Raw genomic sequence first — 20,931 nt, forward strand, 5'->3', positions numbered from 1 at the left:
GACTAAACTTAATTGTATTTCCCTGAGGCAAAATGTTGAACCACATAGAAATTCAAAGGCTCCTCACAAGCCTCTCATACTTGTTTTTAAACTTAATAGCTTTCTTAAAGGGAACTGTGTATTCAGAAGAATGCTTTCTAGCTAGAAATTTGAGAAAGACAAATTTGGCTTCTCTGAATGGAGAGGAATAGCTAAGATTTCTGCTCGTTTTCCTGAGAACCACCATATAATGAGGCTGTTGAGCTCCTGCCTGGTCGTTTAGCACTGGTATCTCTACCTGGGCAGAATAATGCACACTGTTGTTATTCTACAGATCTGTCAGGAAGAGCTGAACTGAAGTCTTGAGGTGGGAGCAGATTGTTACCTCCGTTATCACTAACTGTCACTACTGTCGACTAATACGGGAAAGCCGATCACATCTGACTCAGAACCACAAAAGTAATGAAAATTACCAGACACCTCCCACCTAGCTGAAGGCAGTATTAGAGAAATTGCCTTCTTCTGCCAATAGTATTCGGCTTCAGCTTTAGCACATTGTAAAATATGCTGGGTTAACGTCAGTTTCGGTTAGGCCAGTAAAAATATTGGTAATTACTCTAGTGGCATCCATTTTGCCTTTAGCACGAAAGAAGGCTTACAACACTGGCTTGAGAGCTCGCTTTGGACACAGGGTGAGTCTAGGAGGGACTAAGCCAGGATTGTTGTGCTGTATGGTATATATATCTTAAGCACATGTTATCACGATTTCCCTTTAAACATAAACTTCGCAGTATATTCACACCTTTCCATAGTTGACTTGACGTCTTTCTAAAGCACCAAATATCATGGAAATATCTTGCTGTTGCTAAAAATCTTAAAAATCTGGAAGACAACCAGCGATGCACGAACCTAGAAACTCACAGGTTGGTTTATGCCCTTCTAGAAGTACAGTGTCACCACTGATTGGTGCTCTGGCTGACACTTTGGCGACTTCTGACACTAAGTTCACCAGTATCCTAATCCTTTCCTATGTTTCTGCAGCCTTTGACACATTTAATCATAATCTCCTACTCGCTAGACTATCCGAATGCAAGATCAGAAAACTGACTTAACATGATTTAAATCCTTTATTGCCAAATGGCACCAAAGAGTAATGTTAAACAACTCTTTTTTACCATCTTTCTCTCTACAAACTGGGGTGTGCCAATGCTCTTTTCCTTCACCCTACCGATTCATCAGCTACATTATTATCAGGAATTATAAAAGTTCAATAAACTCTTACGGTGCGAACACCCAGCTCATTTTCGCATAACTGGACCTGACCTCTCTGTAAATGCTTTCCTGGAATGCCTAGACAACATTACACACTGTATAGACATAAGCTAGCTCAAAATAAGTATGGACAAAACCAAGATATTAGGAGTAGATGAAGATCCTTCTTTCTGATCTCTGTTCCCTGGCCTCCTGCTCTAGGCCCAGTCCTGAGCCTCAACATTTTGTTGAGAGTCGCAGTTTGAAAGTGGATTCTAAATTAATAGCAGACATTCAGATCTCCTCAGTTGTCAAGACATGTCCTGTATATCTTTAACGTTTTAGATCTCTTCTCCCTCTTTCGTACCTTGATTTCAGGGAAAACATTAGTCACATCAATCACAGGTTCTCAGCTCAACTACTGTAACTCCCTTTATATCGGCATCTCCAAACATCAATTACTCAGACTTTCAATTATTTAGAAGTAGGCTGCTAGAGCAATTTAACCTCTTGCTATAGGTCAGAAAAAACAATTTGTCCCAGGTTCATGGCTGCCTATTAATGAAAAGGCTTCTATTCAGAACTCTTTGCTTTGCCATGAATGCCTATGCAGTTCTGCTCCCAAATTTCTAAGAATCAGACTTCATAAATAAAAACATACTAGTCATATATACTCCTTTTAAGAAAATATTCTCTGGGTTCTTCTTTCAGAAAGCCATTCTTTGGTGGCAAATCTTTCAGTTTTCACCTCCAAGAACTGAAATCAACTCTCCACTGAAAGCTGAAATCAATATCTTGCACCTTCCTTTTCAGTATACAAGAACCCTAAATCCTACCATTTCTTGTGTTAGTTGTCTTTCCTCTCTCTCCTGTATTAGCATCCTTCATCATGAGATCACAGGTGAATCTAAACATTAGCAATAAAACATGACTCCATGCCCTGGGTGAGATATTTCTAGCACCACAAATTAGGGCATCACATTGGTCCTCCATAGGCCTAGCCCTAGTTTGCCTTCCCATTTGGTCAGAAATCAGGCTTTCCGACTTGTCACTTCTGGCTGAAGCAGTTTATATAGTTTAGAAATTCGATTTTTGTCACTGGATACAATCTGGAGAAGTTTGCAATGAGGCCCATCCTGCCTCCCACCTTATCCACACTCTTACGAAGAGAGAAATTATCATGTTAATGAGTATGCTCTTTGAATCATTATTGAACATTTAATTTTGAATTTGTCAATCCTTGATTTCATCACTCTGTCCTCAGCCTATTATGAATAGTCTGGGGTTCTAAGTATATGGGTACACAGAAAGCTCCAGTAGGAATAATTGTGGAAAAAATACGAACAATGTCTGGAGGTTGTCAAATGAATCCAACCCACTGAACTGAATTAATCAACATCAAATAAAAGATACATGAATTTCAAATAGAACAGTCTGTGGCAGGCCTATAACAAAACTAAAACCATTAATAGGGTATGTGTACATAGGGTTGGAACAATTGCACTCACAGATGTATGCCACACAAACTGGTGTGCTGAGAGTCTGTAAATATAAACATGGCATTAATCAGCGTACTTCTACTTTGTTATAGATACAGTGCCCATCAAAAAATCTTTGACTTCGTAATGAAGAAGGCATTATGGAACTACTAAAACCAAAGTGGAATAATCATCTACGTTACAGCTTCAAGGTTCTCAGTACATGAGCCCATCCTCAGTACTAGGTGACATAATGCCAAAATTACGATTATTAATATCCAATATTCTGGGATGGAAAGGAATTCCTATAAATTTTATTTGCCAAATTATGAATAATGTGACAGTTCACAAATAATATAACTCTGTATCAGCGGGAGCTTTAAACAGTGAACAAACGCACAACCAATTGCTGTCCTAATGAACTATTGTTTTTAACCCAGTCTTCTGGGGGACTTTTGAGTTGCCCCAGTTCACTTAAAATAGGAGTTCTAGGTACAGAGCAAATAGGCAGGAGGCAATAGGTATCCCTGTCCCGTATTTCCTTCCACCTTAAGCACAGTGAAGTCTCTAGCATTCATCCTTACTGAAGCAGAGGGTTTTCATGCCATTGCTATAGATTAAACTTGAGGGCCAAAGCTCCTAGATGGATTAATGTCTTATCTAAAGTTCCAGCTGTTTCTGTTGAAAGCCTTTTCAGCGCTAACAATAGTAACAAGGCTGGCTTGTTCATATTGCTCACCTCATCTATTAGGTATACAGTTTTCTTGGTGTTGTGACCTACCTGTCCTTGCTATCCTTGCTGTCATGAGCTAGTTGAAGATAGGTCCAGGAGCCTGTTATATCCCTAAGGCTCAGAGCAGGATGCCAAAAGACTAGCCCTTTGAGTACCTCTGGGGTTCGGCTTTCAAGAATGGTTCCAGGTCCAGTTCTTCCTCTACAGACAAGAGGGCAGCATGTCAGCACAGCAAGGCAGCAGCTCTTTCAGATTGGTAGTCCAGCAGAGTTGCAATCCTGTCAACAGCAGTCCTTCTTCCTGGCAGAGTATCCATAGGTCCAGAAGTGTACTCAAGTGGTGGTGTCAGAGGTCCAGTATGTGTATTCCCCCTAGAGAGCCACACACAATGGGAGCTTAGGTGTGACTTGATGGGCCATCCTGGCAGGATGGGAGGGAGGAGCTGTAACCAGCCTCACTTACACCTGAATAGGTTGTGTCCTGTCCCCACACAAAGGGCTACATATACCCCTATAGCATGTCTGGACCCAGGGCAAGAAAGGTGGACCTCAGTGCACTTCAATGGTCTGTCTTTGAAGTCTCCCCCACTTCAAAGGCCCAACTCGGTATAAGTACTGGACCTCAGACACCACCACTAAACTACATTTTTGGAAGTGCAAATACTCTGCCAGGAAGAAGGACTGCTATGCTCCTGAAGGACTGCAACTTTCCTGGACTGTCCTCTGCTGGACTCCTGCTTTGCTGTGCTGACTTGCTGCCTGCTGCCCCCTGCCTTGGGGAGAAGGACTGGGCTTCCATCAGTTGAACCCAGAGTGATTCCAAGGGTTAGTTGACTGGCCTTCTGACCTGAAGGCTCAGGGATATGCTCCCAACCACCCTGTTTCTACACCTGAACTCTGCCATTTGTGAATCTACCCTGCCAAGTGGTACCACCCCTGTCATGGCCCCTTGGAAGTGGGCTTAAGGTGTTTTCTCAGAGGAACCAACGCATCCTCTGCTGGGTGACACATCTCCAAGCAGAACCGATGCATAGCTGCTGTTGCTTGGATTGGACCGTCTCAACAGACTCACATTGCCAACGCATTCTGCACCTTGGGTTCGACGCATCGCCTTTGAAACTGCCACTGCGCATCGCTATTCCTGGCGCAGGCTCCAGGCATCTCCTGTTGATGGCAGCCTCGACGGCAATACTAAAACTCTGCATCACAGCTTCACTGCTTATGGGAGCAGACACATCATCTCAACTGTGCAACGCATCCTCTTAACTGACCTTCGCATCTCAAGCCCCATCGGCAGGATCCTCAGTCTTGATGTAACTGGATTTCACACCGCAGCCTCGCTGTATCTGGGAACCAATACATCATCTCAGCAATGCATTCATCCTAATGGCTAAGCATGTGCCAGTCAGCACCTATGCACTCTCTGTAAAGTCTCCTGACAATCTTGACAGGCCTTGAGACACCCGGGGTCGCACAATACCCCTCATACAGCATGGTAGTAGGGGTTCTTCTGCCCCTCACCACACTGCCAGTCTCCCCGCCTAAGGTCACGGGCGGCCTGCAAGCCTCGGAGTTCTTAGCTGCTATTCAGTCACTGTTCATAGCAAGGGCCACCCGGGAAGCTGTCATGCCACTGTCTTATCAGACTGCCCAGGAGTGCCAGTATTAGCTCTCCTTGTGCACCTAGTCACTTAATGAGTCGCCATCTTAGCTCACAATCCTTGCTGGATAACCCTACGAAGCTCTGACCTCTCAAAAGTCAATTTTACTTTAAATGAAAGTGCTGCTTTTGGCTGGAACTGTAGCAGCATTTGCTGGCGTCTCTAAGGTAATTATCAAACACAACTCAATGACAATACAAAGTCTAAAAACAGCACAACAGAAATGTAACAGGGCAGAGCAAAGCAAACAGTCAGAACGTAGCACAACAACAACATAATTCTATAATACAGGGCAAGTACATAACAGCACACAAAATAACACAACATCTCCACGACAAGAAAATACAATGCAACAAATATGCACACATATTCTTGGCATACAATACCACCTACAATTATCTGCTTTCATGACAATGAGATAAAAGTTGTTTCGAACACAGCTGGTTTTTAGCAGTACTCCAACTATTGATTGTCTCTAACTGGTCCAGTGGATCCTCCGGTTCATCTAAACCATACGACGTCCTCGGGGCCCCAGAGGTTATAACACACTTCTACGAGTCCACAATTCGTAATGTTCATTCATAGCATGGGTAATAGATAGTACATCATAATAGTTTGCACCACTTCAAGTGTTGTGCACACATTTTAGGTCAGTTCTTTTCTTTTTACAAAGTTCGAGATACTGTCATGACAGACGTACAGTTGCTAATGACTCTGGTTTACATGTAGGAGTACCTGCCATCTTGCCCCTTTTCCAGGCTAAATTGCAGTCCCAGTAAGGAACACTGTGCAGGCTTTGAATAGCAGGCTATCTGAATCCTTTAAAAACACCCCTAACTTTCCCTGAAAGTGCTATCTTCTATACTGCTGCCTGAGAGAAGAAGCCCTGGAGGAAAAAGGTTTCATTTTCCCAAGAAATGATTAGGCATGATTCCTTTCTTTTAACGTCTGAGAATGCCTCGTTTAGCTATTGCGCAGATGGCCTCTCACCACAGAAAGAGAGAATCAGTAGAGTGTGCTTCTGGAAGCCCTCAGTCTTCAATCTGTCATTCTGACATACCACCGGAGAGATCACAGAAACGCCTGCGCCCCAAAGGAAAGATGTCAGGTTGCAACTCCACCTTACCAAATACAATCGCACCCCTCTGGTACAGCAGGAAAAATGCCTAATGCTGATGAGTATCTGAACAACAGAGCCCTCTCTGGTGAACGAAATTAAATCCAGTAGAGGACAGACTGCTTTTCAAGAGTCAGAGGTGGGACTGACGTACAGGAGTTTCACTATTGTGATCACTGTGGTCTCTCTCACTCTCACTATCTTTGTGGGGAGCTCGAGCATACTGGTTCACTTACTGATCGCTTTCAGGGCATACGGTCTCCTTTGTTTTGGAGCTCTCAGCTATGATGCTACGATATGCAGGAGGTTGCCTTTGAAAGGTCTACATTACCTCCGATCCTCGAGCACCCTGGCAGAACCGTTATCTTATTAGCTGCTCTTAGGGCGCCTGGAGCAGTGGCCATTAGCGATGAAGAAGCCGTTTCTGGCCAAAACTACTCCTGCTCCGACGAGGATGCTTTCCCTAGAAGTCGTGGCTTCAAACTCACTCAATCTTAAGCAAAACATTCCCAGATAGTCGCATTATCAGGGCACCAGCGCTACAACGATGTGTCTACAAGTGCGTGACTATCATCCTAGTATAGAAATTCATAGCGCTGAAAAGGTCTCCATAAGGGCACCCACGTGTTCTCAGCACCCTCAACAGCCCACATAAGAATACGCATCTGCACATTATCAACCTAGAACTAGGCTCCACATGTGGGTGGTGGGGTGTTGTTACCACGCTTCTGAGAAATTCTTGCACACAGAATTCTTTCTTCAGGAAACAGCGAATAAAAAGGCGCCCCCACAACACGTGGTACATAGAGAGCCTGTTTCAAGGCAGGTAAAATGACAAGGTGAATCATGATGGATAAACCATACCTTTATGGGGCATTCCAAGGAGGGGGGAATTGAATGATCATATTGTGAGGTGGTAAGACTCACCACCATTTTGTAAGAACTGTGAGAAGGAAAGAAATGAGGAGGATAATGCATGTTCCTTTCTCATGGCAGAGGCTAGGGAGAAACAATACTCGCAATTTATTCCAACCAAGTAACCTTCCTCTTGTGCACTCTACTCTAGCCCCGAGGCATTTGTGGCATCCAAAACAGTTCAACGGCCACTTTAGGATCAGTGTTAAAAGGCTAGCTTCAGAAAAATGTGTCTTCAATTTGTCATGAGCAGTTATTTCTGCTACACTGAACTTGATTGTTTTAGTTTTATGTTTGAGGTGTTCTATACATATGTCACTTTTCAAACATTTTGTTAGTACTTTGAAGCAACAAGCACACCTACAAACACAAGCGAACTCAGAAAAAATCCGAAATATATAGAAAACATAGTGTGCAGCATGGGTGCACCTGAACTCACTGCCAAGTGATACAGGTTCGAAGAATGCAACAGCAAAGAAAGACGTCTAGGCCTATACCGCCTGCCTATTCACCCACCTAGTTTAGACCATGATTATCCGTCTCTATTTTCTGAGTTTGATCTAAGCGTCCAACAGTAGTTACTGCCATTTATCAAAGACACTTATTTTAAAGTCTACAACTGCCACCCATTTCTAGATAAACTCTAAGTACTACACATACCTTGTCAAAGGATCTGCAGTAGTGGCAGCCTTCAAAATCACACCAAAGCTGCAACCCGGCCATCTCATCCAGTCATCATCACAATATAAAACAAGTAACAGTTACCTAGCTGACACACCCAAGAGGCAGGAGTGAAGGGAAGGATACTCCTTTTTGCAGCTGATCTTTAAGCAAAAAGATGCTGTTCTGCCCAGGGTCTTCCTATTTTACTCTTCTTTGGGGCTTTCGAACGATTCTGCTCCTCAAGTCGAATACCTTTACTGCAACTGCATAGTCAGTGGCAGCTCTCGCCCCTCCCTGCATCAGCTCTGTCCACATCCTGTTCGCAATCGTTGCAGAAAAGGAAAGAAGACGAAAGAGACTTCCTCACTTCGCTTGTTCAACCAGTGTGCAAACGTTAAAAAAATAACCAGCGGGCGGGCAGAACAATTGCTTAATGCTTCCCTTTGCGACATAGCATGCATCAAAATATCTGACTGGCTTAGTGTGCAAGTCACTCAGGGGAGAAAGAATAACGTGATGCACCAATTTCATAACTAGACTGTGACAATTTACAGGGCTAACAAGGGTATTGCTTTATGACATAATCTGCTGTTCAGAACACAGAACGGATCGATCAAAGCAGAAGGACACAAATGAGCATGGACAGTTAGGTTCACCGGCTCCATGCATTTATTAAGATTTGAGGTTTTTCAGTCCTTCACACATTTTATTCCTACCCTGAGTATGATAATGTTTGTATGGCTGTAAATGTTGGTTGTTTGGACAACTTATGATTAGGTTGGGATAGGTAAACAGTCGACAAGGCTAATACATTTAACCCCATCGCTGACAGGCCTTTCCCCCCTCAGGTGCCAGCCCTTTTTTTGGCTATTTCAGGCAGTTCGTGCTTAGGCCCTCATAACATTTTGCCCACATAGGCTACCCACGCCAAATTTGCGTCCCTTTTTTCCACCATTCTAGGGATTCTAGAGTTACCCAGAGTCTGTGGGTTCCCCTGGAGGAGACCAAGAAATTAGCCAAAAAACAGCAAAAGTTTCGTTTTTTAAAAGAAAAAATGGGAAAAAAGGGCTGCAGAAGAAGGCTTGTGGTTTTTTCCCTGAAAATGGCATCAACAAAGGGTTTGTAGTGCTAAAATCACCTTCTTCCCAGCTTTGAGGACCAGGCAGACTTGAATCAGAAAACCACATTTTTCAACACAATTTTGGTATTTTACTGGGACATATCCCATTTTTACTATTTTTTGTGCTTTTAGCCTCCTTCCAGTTAGTGACAGAAATGGGTGTGAAACCAATGCTGGATCTTGGAAAGCTAAACATGTCTGAAAAGTAGACAACATTCTGAATTCACCAAGGGGTCAATTGTGTAGATCCTACAAGGTTTTCCTACAGAAAATAACAGCTAAAATAAAAACAGCCATTTCTCTCCACGTTTTACTCTGTAACCTTTTCCTGCGATGTCACATTTTTGAAAGCAAAATACTGTTACGTCTGCTGGATTCCTCTGATTGTGGGGATATATAGGGCTTGTGGGTTCATCAAGAACCCTAGGTACCCAGAGCCAATAAATGAGCAGCACCTTGCAATGGGTTTTCTTTCTATACAGGGGATTCAGCAATTCATTTGCTGGAATATAAAGAGTAAATAATAGGTATCAAGGACATTTTTGTATTTCTAAAATGGGCACAAGATAAGATGTTGAGAAGCAGTGGTTATTTGCACATCTCTAAAATCCGGGGTCCCCATAATCGCATGTGAATTACAGTGCAGAGAGATAAAAAGAGCAATAACACTTGTTCTTCTATTCCGTGTTCCCCGTTCCTCACTTGCATGGGTAGGCCTAATGCCCGCAACAGGAAACGCAACATGGACACATCACATTTTTACATTAAAATCTGATGTGTTTTTTGCAGTCTCTAGCTGTGGATTTTGGCCTACCTACCAAACCTGTGCATTTTTTAAAACTTGACACCTAGGGGAATCCAAGATGGGGTGACTTGCAGGGCTCTCACCAGGTTCTGTTACCCAGAATCCTCTGCAAACCTCAAAATTTAGCAATAAAATCACTTTTCCTCACATTTCGGTGACAGAAAGTTCTGGAATCTGAGAGGAGCCACAAATTTCCTTCCACCCAGCGTTCCATCAAGTCTCCCGATAAAAATGATACCTCACTTATGTGGGTAGGCCTAGTGCCCGTGACAGGAAATGCCCCAAAACACAATGTTGACACATCACATTTTCCCACAGAAACAGAGCTGTTTTTTGCAAAGTGCCTAGCTGTGGATTTTGGCCTCTAGCTCAGCTGGCACCTAGGGAAACCTACCAAACCTGTGCATTTTATAAACATAGACACCTAGGGGAATCCAAGATGGGGTGACTTTTGGGGGTCTCACCAGGTTCTGTTACCCAGAATCCTTTGCAAACCTCAAAATCTGTCCAAAAAACACTTTTTCCTCACAGTTTGGTGACAGAAAGTTCTGGAATCTGAGAGGAGCCACACATTTCCTTCAACCCAGTGGTCCCCAAAGTCTCCCAATAAAAATGGTACCTCACTTGTGTGGGTAGGCCTAGTGCCCGTGACAGGAATTCCCCTAAAACACAATGTGGACACATCACATTTTCCCAAAGAAGCAGAGCTGTTTTTTGCCAATTGCCTAGCTGTGGATTTTGGCCTCCAGCTCAGCCGGCACCTAGGGAAACCTACCAAACCTGTGCATTTTTTAAAACTAGACACCTAGGGGAATCCAAGATGGGGTGACTTTTGGGACTCTCACCAGGTTCTGTTACCCAGAATCCTTTGCAAACCTCAAAATGTGGCCCAAAAAAATGTTTTCCTCACATTTTGGTGACAGAAAGTTCTGGAGTCTGAGAGGAGCCACAAATTTCCTTCCACCCAGTGCTCTCCCAAGTCTCCTGATAAAAATGATACCTCACTTGTGTGGGTAGGCCTACTGCCCGTGAAAGGAAATGCCCCAAAACTCTATGTGGACACATCAAAATGATTAAATACAAAACTACCTGTTTTTGCGGGGTGGGGGAGCACCTGCGTTTTTGGTCCTGGGCTCAGCAGCCATATAGGGAAACTTACCAAACCCAAATATTTCTGAAATCTAGATTCCTGAGGGAGTCCAGGCAGGTGTGACTTGCGTGGATCCCCCAGTTTTTTCTTAACCAGAATCCTCAGCAAACCTCAAATTTAGCTACAAAAATCACATTTTTCCCACATTTCTGTGTGGGATCACCTCACCGGGACAAATTTCCTACCACATGCCAAAAACATGTCGAAATTGAGGGGGAACAAAAGCAGGTCCAAAAGGGCAGTTTGAAAAAAAAAAAATTTTAGGCTGACAAGTGGGGCAGAATTTTTATCAATACAGGTGAGGCAATGCTGGGTGGAAGGAATGTTGTGGATTCCTGCAGATTCCGGAAGGTTCCATCACAAAAATGTGGGAAAAATATGTGATTTCCAGCAAAGTTGGAGGTTTGCAGGGCATTGTGGGTAAGAAAATGATACTGGGTGCATGTGAAGCACACCACCCTGGATGTTTAGTTTTCGGATGTGTCTAGGTCTTGAGGATTTTTCTACATGGCAGTGTCACAAAGTCCAAAACGTGCAGCACTCACCATTCCAAGTGGTTTTGAGAGTTGGATAAGCTCTCATGGCTCATGTTTTAGTGTGCGGGGGGATCTGTTACCCCCTTCAATTGGGGTGGGGGCATAACCATGCCCATACTGGTTGATAGCCAGCACCCCACTATTTTTCTTTTTAATTCCCTGGCATCTACAGGTTTCTGCCCCCCAGGGAGTGAATCGGGGGTAACTGCCCCATCTGCCCACTGGCAGGCAGAACAACTTTGGCCCAATTTATTTGGGGTGGGGGTATAGCCATACCCCCACCCTCTTTTTTTGAAAAAAAATCTTCCCTGGTTTCTGGTGGCTTTCTGCCCTCCTTAGGGGAAGATGGGCCTTCCAAAGATGGTCCGACCTGCCTCCAAGTGGGGCAGATATGGCCAACAGTAATGTGCCCCCATTGGGAGAGACACTTGCCCAAGGGGCTGCCCCCCCCAAACAAAACAGACACATACATACACACCAATCCCTGGTGCCTAAATGGTTTCTGCCCCGTCCTTCCCGGGGGCAGTTCAGCCGAATAGAAATAGGCCGATCTGCCCCCAAGGGGGACAGAAATGTTCTAAAATACATTTGCCCCCCAGGGGAACGACCCTTGCCTAAGGGGTCTCTCCCCTTGCATGAAATTGATGCAAAAAATAAAAATCCCTTGTGTTTAGTAGTTTCTTCATCCCTTGGGGGCAGATCAGCCCAATAAAAATAGGCCGATCTGCCCCCAAGGGGGACAGAAATGGCCTAAAATAAAATTGTCCCCTAGGAGAGTGACCCTTGCCTAAGGGGTCGCTCCCATCTGTAAACAATAAAAAATAAAAGAAATCCCTGGGGCCTAGTGGTTTCTGCCCCCCTGGGGAAGCAGATCGGCCAAATTAAAATTGTCCGATCTGCTCCCAAGGGGGCAGAAAGGGCCTAAAAACAATTTGCCCCCCTTGGGAGTGGCCCTTGCCTAAGGGGCCCGCTCCCCTTATAGATAAACATTTAAAAAAAACTCCCTGGTGTCTAGTGGGCATTTCTGCTTCCCGATTGCGATCAATCGGGCAGCAGAAATGCAGAGAGAGACCTCGCCCCCTCCACGTAATCGGAGGAGAAATGCAAAAGCTCAGCTTCTGATGAGGTCAGCGCGCTGATGTCATCAGACAACATGGGGTGGGGGAAGCAATTCCCGTTCTATCCCTGCCGAGGGGAGGGGAGTACCAGGCCCTCGGGGGAGCGCTAGCGCTCTCCCAAGGGTCCATAGCAGGACAGCTCCTCCAAGGCACTCAAGGGGTTAAAAGAATTGTGTTAATAGCTGTAGAATGTGCTATGCAACTTTTTTGCCGGTTGGTTGCATTGTATATTAGGTCATGTAAATATTCAGTGTTATAAGAAGGGTGTTTGTAAAAATAAATCACACAGTAATCGCTGTGGTCTGGAACTTGTGGTATAAAAAAGCTTGTTCTCCATCATGGCAAGAAATTAGTTACTTGCCTGTAACTCCACTTCTCCAACATTGGTATCTTTTATATATTCACATGCTTGAATCATTCCCCATGGTACATTAAAATAGCTTTATACAGTGTAAAAGTACATACAACATACACTATACAATGCAAAATGGCCATAGGCCTGAAACAACACAGCCTGTTTAGTAACACATCCACTTCATTTGAAAGGACCCAAACTTCAGCAATGAGGTGGATGCTTAAACACTTCTACTCCCCTTAAAGACCACCGAAGCTCAGATTTCAAAGCACAAGTGTGAGGATACAATACAATGAGCCTCTGACCGGGGAGGAGGGAGGGTCATAATATGAATATCTAAATGATACCAATGTTGGAGAACTGGAGTTACAGGTAAGTAATTAATTTGTTCTCCATCATTGGATCTTTTATATAATCACATGCTTGAATCAGAACAGCAAGCAGTACATGTTATAAAATAGAACAAAACAGGAAGCAGGCTCACCTTTAATTAAACAGATTTCTCAGGATTGCCAGTCCCACTGCTGCATCAGATTCTGCGTCCACTTCTAGGGAGTAATGCTCCATAACCATATGCCTGCTCTTCCAGGTGGCTGCAAGGCAGACTTCTTACAAGGGCATCCCTGCAAAGAGTGCTGCAGTTGAAGCCATGACCCTGGCGGAATGTGCCCTCACTCTTTGTGTCGTGGATCTGGACAGAAAACCTTGTTTCCGAGCTTCCCAACCCCTAAGGGTAGAGGAAGCATGAACGTGTGGACATAGTATCCCTGCTCTGTCACGAGTGCGTGAGCAGGCCCGCAGCTACCTGCTGAGAGGTTATTGCTATAGCACTCACTTGCACATTTCACCTGGAAATACCTACATTCGTGGGTTAAACTTATGGATTACTCTGCATTTTAACCTGTGGCATTCAACCCGGCACTGCTTCGTATAGAGGTCCTGAACTGGTGTCTTGAACCGGCATCCTGAACTTCTGTTAAACGTGTTTCCCCAATTCTGGCTGTGGCACTAGGTAATCCACATGCTGCAATCACTTCCACTTGCCCATAGGGAACCTGTCTTTGACTCTTCTCATGCAGTGGTGCTGTGAAAGCTGTATTTTTACTAATAAATATTCATGTATTTTGAATTATGAATCTGCATAGAATTTAACTTAATATAGGAAATAATGTGCGACTTGAGTGGCCGCAAGTAATCACAAGGTGTCCTTATTAAATGCTTATTAATATAGATTGATGTGCTCATGTTTAGATTAATGTAGTAGTGTGTTATATTAATCATTACCTATTATGTATTTGCATTATAAATTGTAGGCCTTAAGTTAGCGACGTTTTGGCCTAATTGTGAAAATAATTCACATAAAATGGGTGTTTAAAGAAATTAATACTTGTATTGTTTTACTGAGTTGACCAAACACTAGTAGATGGCTTTAATGTTCTCATGAGAACTGCTTGCTAGAAAATCTTGTACTAGTGGAAGCAACATTCTCTAGTTTAATGTGTGAGAAAGTGAGGACTGGAGTACAGATGGAGACAAAATTGTTACCTGACAAGCCTGATGATGGGAACAGGAGAAGAGGAGCCAATCATCGACATGTGAAAGACAGTTTAGTTATATCTTAGATTCGCATTTCCAATTCTGTTGGACTAAATGTAAACATACGATTCGTTGACCTATGGCACCATGGGAAGTGTTTTAGATTATTTTAACTTAGCCTGACTACACATAGGAGAAGCAATCATTTTTCCATTTCATTCTCATTTGTGTGCCCAGTTTTTCCTAAACTTCTGCTGAGAAGCGACTCATGTCCATTTAGATAATTTTCGTCTTTACGCTTGTCTGTTCTGTCTGAGGAGTTGAGCAGTTCCTGATGATCTTTAATTGTATTCCTTAAACTTTTGATGCTAAATGCTGATATCTTAGACATTGCTTTCTAATGGTTCGGATAGCTTAGAGCCCCATTTCTGAACCATTCCCCTTTCACTGTCCGTTTCTGATGCTGATCGAACAGATGTCTTTTGTTTCTAGGTACCAACCACTATTTTGAAAGTTAGATGTTTTTTCCAAATTTGTGTTGACTAAATTGTTTTGCTTGAAGCCCAAACATGCTATTCTAATCAGATTAGTAAGGGAAACCCTGAAATGTTAGCAGGTTGCTATTAATAAATAATTGATGCTGTCCAGTTGCTGAACTTAGATGTATGCTATTTCTATTGTGCAGCTGTTCTTGCTATTGGTTTGTACTGTAACTCTTGAATGCATAGTAATTCATGCATTAGTTAAATTGAGATTCTTTAGAAGGTTTGGCCAACCAGTGTTGTTTTTGTGTGTGCACCATTTGATTTTGAAACGAAGTTGTGTGATATTAGCATTGTTAATATAGGGAAATAAACATTCTACCTTTTACATAAAGGTGGGGTTATTCATGGCTAAAAAGGTCATGGTGTGTGAGACTATTGACTCCAAAGATTATTAATATTGTTGATTGATATTGTTGACGATTTGTATTGATTTTAAGACTTATGGTGGAACACTCTAAGCGCAGTCAAAAGGTCCAGTGAACCTCTAACGTGTCCCCTTATTAACTAAAATTAAGAAACCAAATAGGGTCAGACAAGCTCACAGAAATGGTAACAGAAGATGGTTTGCCTCCTTGGGGTGCCATCATAAAGTTTCACATGGTTACGTCTCATTAAGAGGCCACCATAAAAGTTACTCCCTTAAAAGAAATATAGCAGAATAGAATGGGTAGCAGAATGGGTAGGTTTAGTCTTTGGTTCTCTAGAAATGATAACAGATTAGATTGGTAACATCTTGTGTCACAAGATTTCTCCAGAATTGGTAAAAGAGTTGCATGAGTAGTTCCCTTAAGAGATCAAATATAATTCATAAATTTGGTAAGAGAAATTGGTAAAGGTAAAGATTTCCAGATTCGATGATACAAAGAAGTGAAGAGAGAAAGGGTCCCTAACAACATAAAATGACTTTCTCAGAACCTTGGAGCTTGCCAATGCTTGTTTGAGGATGTTCTCGGCGTTCTAACAACAGTGTAAATGGAATAGGTTTTGCGCTTGCACATCTTAAGGAAATCACAGGTGAACTGTGATTGTACTCCAAATGAGGTTGTTGAAGGAGTTTGGGTACTCCAAATGAAGAAGGTGAAGGAGTTTGCGTACTCCGAAGTGTGAGAATAGGGAAGTCGTCGAACTTCACATGTGTGTGGCCCTTTGTGCTAAAAAATTGTCCATGTGGTTGTTGGTATACGGACCCTGCGTGGTCTAAGACTCCGGAGAACTGAATAAGTGTATGAGACACTTGGTCTGTTTAATAGGTCAATAGGTCGATAGTGCATGTTAAAGTGAGTGAAAGGTTTTTCGACTGAGATTTGACGAGTCCTATGTGCACCAGGACAGACCCAATGATCAGTTGAGAGTGAAATTTGCGGGTCGAATTTTGCTTGTAAATTAGTGAAACTGAGAAAGAAAGAGTAGCTGTTAGAGCGAAAGGCCGTCTAAAGCGATTGTGTTACCCTACATGTAGTAAACAGACAAATTGTTTTTTTGATTTTACTTAATGCTCACAATAATTTTGCATTTGTTTTGTGTGAATTTCAGTTGAGGAGGGCAAGCCGAAAGACTTTGTCAGTCACAGTACGTGTGAGTGTGACATTATTGGAGCCGCGCAAGGATAGGTTGGTTAGTGAAAAGGCTTGCGCACAGATTGGTGGACAACCATCAGGCGGCATTGGGTGAAAAGGTGGGCGAAAAAGATTTTGGGATTGAAAGTCACTTCCTGATTTGATTGAAAGTAGCATAAATTACCAAAGATGACATTTTTCAAAGCTTTAAAGAGTGCCCTAAAGGGATATATGTTTATTCCAACGAGAATAGGAGAAATTACACCACCAGAAGGTACACCCACATATATCATATTTGAAGAACAGGGTGCTGTGCCATTTCTTTGGCTGAAACAATGGTGCAAAGTGACAGAGAAAGATGGAGTTTGGCATTTCCTGCCCATGGAACATTTAATTTGAGGATTTTAGAAAACTTGAGGAAAGTGCTGTATGATTTGAAACCTCCTCCGAGATCAGCACAGTTTGAAGCATTAGCAATTTGGGAACTAGTAGCTAGACAACAATAGCAGTTTAAATTTGAGAGAAGGAAGAGAAAAGCTGAAAAGACACTAGCGGAGGATAGATGAGATTGTGACCGGAAATTTTGTAGAACTGAGACTTTACAGGGAATTAAGCTGTTTCCTGCAATTACACAAGAAAATTAGAACGAAGCTAGAAAGAACACTAGAAAGAGGGATTCGTACCCTTCTAATGATAAAGTGCAGAGATCAACAGAGAATAGAAAGCCTTTAATGAATGATGAAGAGTCAGATGAGGATGAGTTTATTTTACGGTTCCTTAGAAATCGTAGCCCATCATTTGCAGCACAAGAGAGAAGTTCAAACGCCAGTGTAGACCCTACAGCTCCCATATCAGTTGTATCAACCCAGAGCCAGATACAGGTTAACCATAGTGGACCCACTACTTCAGTGATTCAAAGGCTCATGCCACAAATGGATATTCCCAGGATTAACCCAGATGTACCTATTGCAGATACTGCAACAAACCTGATAGTGCAGATAGGACAGGTTTACCAGAAGCCTACATTGGTCCAGATAGAATCAACCCCAAACTTTAAAGACACAGACGATCCCGAGATACACCCACATAACAGGATCACAGACAGAATTGTCAGCATTAACAAGTCAGAATACAGGAAAAGTGTACCTGAGAGACCCAAATGTCAGACCAAGTCCAGATGCAGTGGCAGTACTTGTCACCATGAGTCCGGTCATACCATTGTTCGCGTAGGGAAATAACGAGAAAAGTGAGCAGAAAACCCTGAACCCGAGTATAGAAACGGAGAGATATAATGCACAAGCAAGAATGATAACCCCCATGAGACCAACATTTGATGGAAAGGGTCCATTAATATAGTTAAGTCCTTTCAGGACTCCTCTAAATAATGAAGTGAGATCATGCATAGGTCGAAATCCAAGCATGGTGACAGCAGAGACCCAGGATCTGACATTACAGCAAGTGCCAGGTATGAGCCATGTCAATGTTACGTTACAAGGTTTGACAGCACAGCAGTTAATAGAGTGGTTAGAGAAGTTAAGTAGCACTCAAGGAGATTCCAGTGGAGGAAGAGTCCTAAATTTAACCAGGCTTAGACTAGAGGCAGAAGACCTAATTGAGGGAACAATGGGGTTAGACAGGATTGACACGTTCAAGGAAGATGAGTTGTGTTACGTGTGTAAGCTGATTACTAAAAAAGCAGGAATAGTACATCAGACATTAGCTGAGAAATAAGACATAGAGCTTGAGAAAACAAAGCACTTGAAGAGGAGTTACAGACTAGATTTTGACACAAAGGATTTTGAAAATATGAGAATCCCAGGAATGAAAAATTCACCTTAGAGAGTTAATCCAAAGCATTCAATATGGGGAGCATTAGACAAATGGGAAGGCAGATGGGTGAAGCAAAGAGACAAGAAGAAAAGGGATTCTGTCAATCTTACTGCAAATGTGCAGCAGGTTGAGGATCCAGTAAAACTTTTACCAACGAGAGAGATTCCCAGCTGTAATTTTGTCCATGTCCCTTGGGGCAGAAGTGACATCCTGTAATTTACAAATGATTATCCCAGATTGAGAGAGAAGCCAGTGGAGTTGTACCAGCAGACAGATAGGTTTGTGAAACTTTCAAAATGCTTATGGGAAGATCTGAACATTGTAGGAAAGTCCACCTCTTTGCCCCGGTGTTGGACTTTTGCTTTTGCAGGGTCATCCCCAGACTTTTTTGCCTCCTGCCTCCTATATTTTTCTGACATGTTGCTGTTGGCTTTTCAACTCTGAGCACTTTACCACTGCTAACCAGTGCTAAAGTGCATATGCTCTCCTGTTTAAATTGTATGTAAGTGGTTTATCCATGATTGGCATATTTGATTTACTAGTAAGTCCCTAGTAAGGTGCACTAGAGGTGCCAGGGCCTGTAAATCAAATGCTACTAGTGGGCCTGCAGCACTGGTTGTGCCACCCACATAAGTAGCTCTGTAATCATGTCTCAGACCTGCCACTGCAGTGTCTGTGTGTGTATTCTTACACTGTAAATTCGACTTGGCAAGTGTACCCACTTGCCAGGCCTAAACCTTCCCTTTCCTTACATGTAAGGCACCCCTAAGGTATGCCCTAGGTAGCCCCAAGGGCAGGGTGCAGTGTATGGATAAGGTAGGACATATAGTAATGTGGTTTATATGTCCTGACAGTGAAATACTGCCAATTTCGTTTTCACTGTTGCAAGGTCTGTCTCTCTCATAGGATAATATGGGGGCTACCTTTAAATATGATTAAAGTGTAGATTCCCCTAGAGAAGAGATGGACAGGTGGAGTTTGGGATCCCTGAACTCACAATTTAAAAATGCATCTTTTAGTAAAGTTGATTTTGAGATTGTGAGTTTGGAAATGCCACTTTTAGAAAGTGAGCATTTTCTTGCTTAAACCATTCTGTGACTCTGCCTTGTTTGTGGATTCCCTGTCTGGGTCAGTTGACAGTTGGGTTGTTTTTCACCTCACACCAGACAGTGACACAAAGGGAGCTGGGGTGTGATCTGCATTCCTGATTAGCCATCTCTGCTAGGAGGGAGGGGTGGAGTGGTCACTCTCATCTGAAAGGACTGTGCCTGCCTCTGACAATGCTGTCTCCAGCCCCCTGGTGTGTGTCTGAGGCCTTGCCTGGGCAAGGCAGGATTTCACAAGAAGGTGTGAGTCCCCTTTGAAGGAAGGTGACTTCAAAGACTAAAATGGGTATAAGAAGGGCATCCAAACTTACAAACTTTAGAAACACTTCTGGAATCAAGGGGAACCTCTGCCTGGAGAAGAGCTGATCGCTGAGGAACAAGTGCTGCCCTGCCTGTGACTGTGCTTTGTGGAGCTTTCCTGCAGTGCTGCTTCTGCCAGAGTAAGAGGGCAAAGACTGGACTTTGTGTGCCTTCCATCTTGAAGAAGAAATCTCCAAGGGCTTGATGTAGAGCTTGCCTCCTGTTATTGAAGTCTCAGGGATAGCAAAGACTTCTTCCTGCCAGCACCTGGAGTCTCTGGAGAGACCCCTACTCTGCTCTGTGGTGCCCTTCCAGTTCCTGGGACCCTGAAAGGAGAGGCTGGCAGCCTAAGGACAAAAATACACGCACCGAGCGCCGTGCGGAGAAAAGATCGACGCAAATCCGATCGCGGCTGAGAAAACGACGCGACGCCGGCTCCGCAGCTGAGAAACGACGCCGCAGGAAACGCGACCGAAGAATCGACGCCCGGAGCAGGAGAAACGACGCGCAGCATCGCTGACGAAGGCTGAGAGATCGCAACCTGCGCCGCGGGACTTTCGGACCGTCGCGTGGCTGGCTGTTTCGACGCGCATCGCCGTGCCGAGTTGTTTTCGACGCATATAACCGTGCAGGGTTATTTTCGACGCGCACAGCCCGTGCGGGGTTATTTTTGACGCAAACCAGGTACATTTACACGCTAGCAGCGCTAGTGTGTTGTTACAACTACCTAAAGACTCTTTTTATTTTAAACCTTTTAAAAATCATAACTTGACTTGTGTATGTTGGATTTTTGTCGTTTTGGTCTTGTTTTGTCTAGATAAATATTTCCTATTTTTCTAAACTGGTGTTGTGTCATTTTGTAGTGTTTTCATTGAGTTGCTGTGTGTGTTGGTACAAATACTTTACGCCCAGCACTCTGAGGTTAAGCCTACTGCTCTGCCAAGCTACCAAGGGGGTAAGCAGGGGTTAGCTGAGGGTGATTCTCTTTTATCCTAACTAGAGTGAGGGTCCTTGCTTGAACAGGGGGTAACCTGACTGTCAACCAAAGACCCCATTTCTAACATTGGTGACCAGCGGTCGGGATTTGGACTTGTATTTGTACTTGACATACAGTAATTAAGTGTACACTACTGTTTTGATCTCAGACCACTACGTGACCACATACTACTTGTCTTGTG

At 43.4% G+C, this 20,931-nt stretch overlaps 1 protein-coding gene across 4 annotated transcripts in view; it reads right to left on the reverse strand.

Moving 5' to 3' along the window:
• Nucleotides 1–20,931, reverse strand: part of ARHGAP9 (Rho GTPase activating protein 9) — a 956,751-nt gene that overhangs the window by 791,596 nt on the left and 144,224 nt on the right. Inside the window, exon 1 of one of the 4 annotated variants that reach the window (XM_069230802.1) lies at nucleotides 7,899–8,031. The exons of the other annotated variants lie outside the window; for them this stretch is intronic. The gene's annotated coding sequence lies outside the window, so the exon portion shown is untranslated. Of the gene's footprint in view, nucleotides 1–7,898; nucleotides 8,032–20,931 lie in introns of those variants that run through there. 4 annotated transcript variants of the gene reach the window in all.

Source organism: Pleurodeles waltl, chromosome 4_2 (assembly GCF_031143425.1).
Source record: "Pleurodeles waltl isolate 20211129_DDA chromosome 4_2, aPleWal1.hap1.20221129, whole genome shotgun sequence".
Classification (NCBI taxonomy): domain Eukaryota; kingdom Metazoa; phylum Chordata; class Amphibia; order Caudata; family Salamandridae; genus Pleurodeles; species Pleurodeles waltl.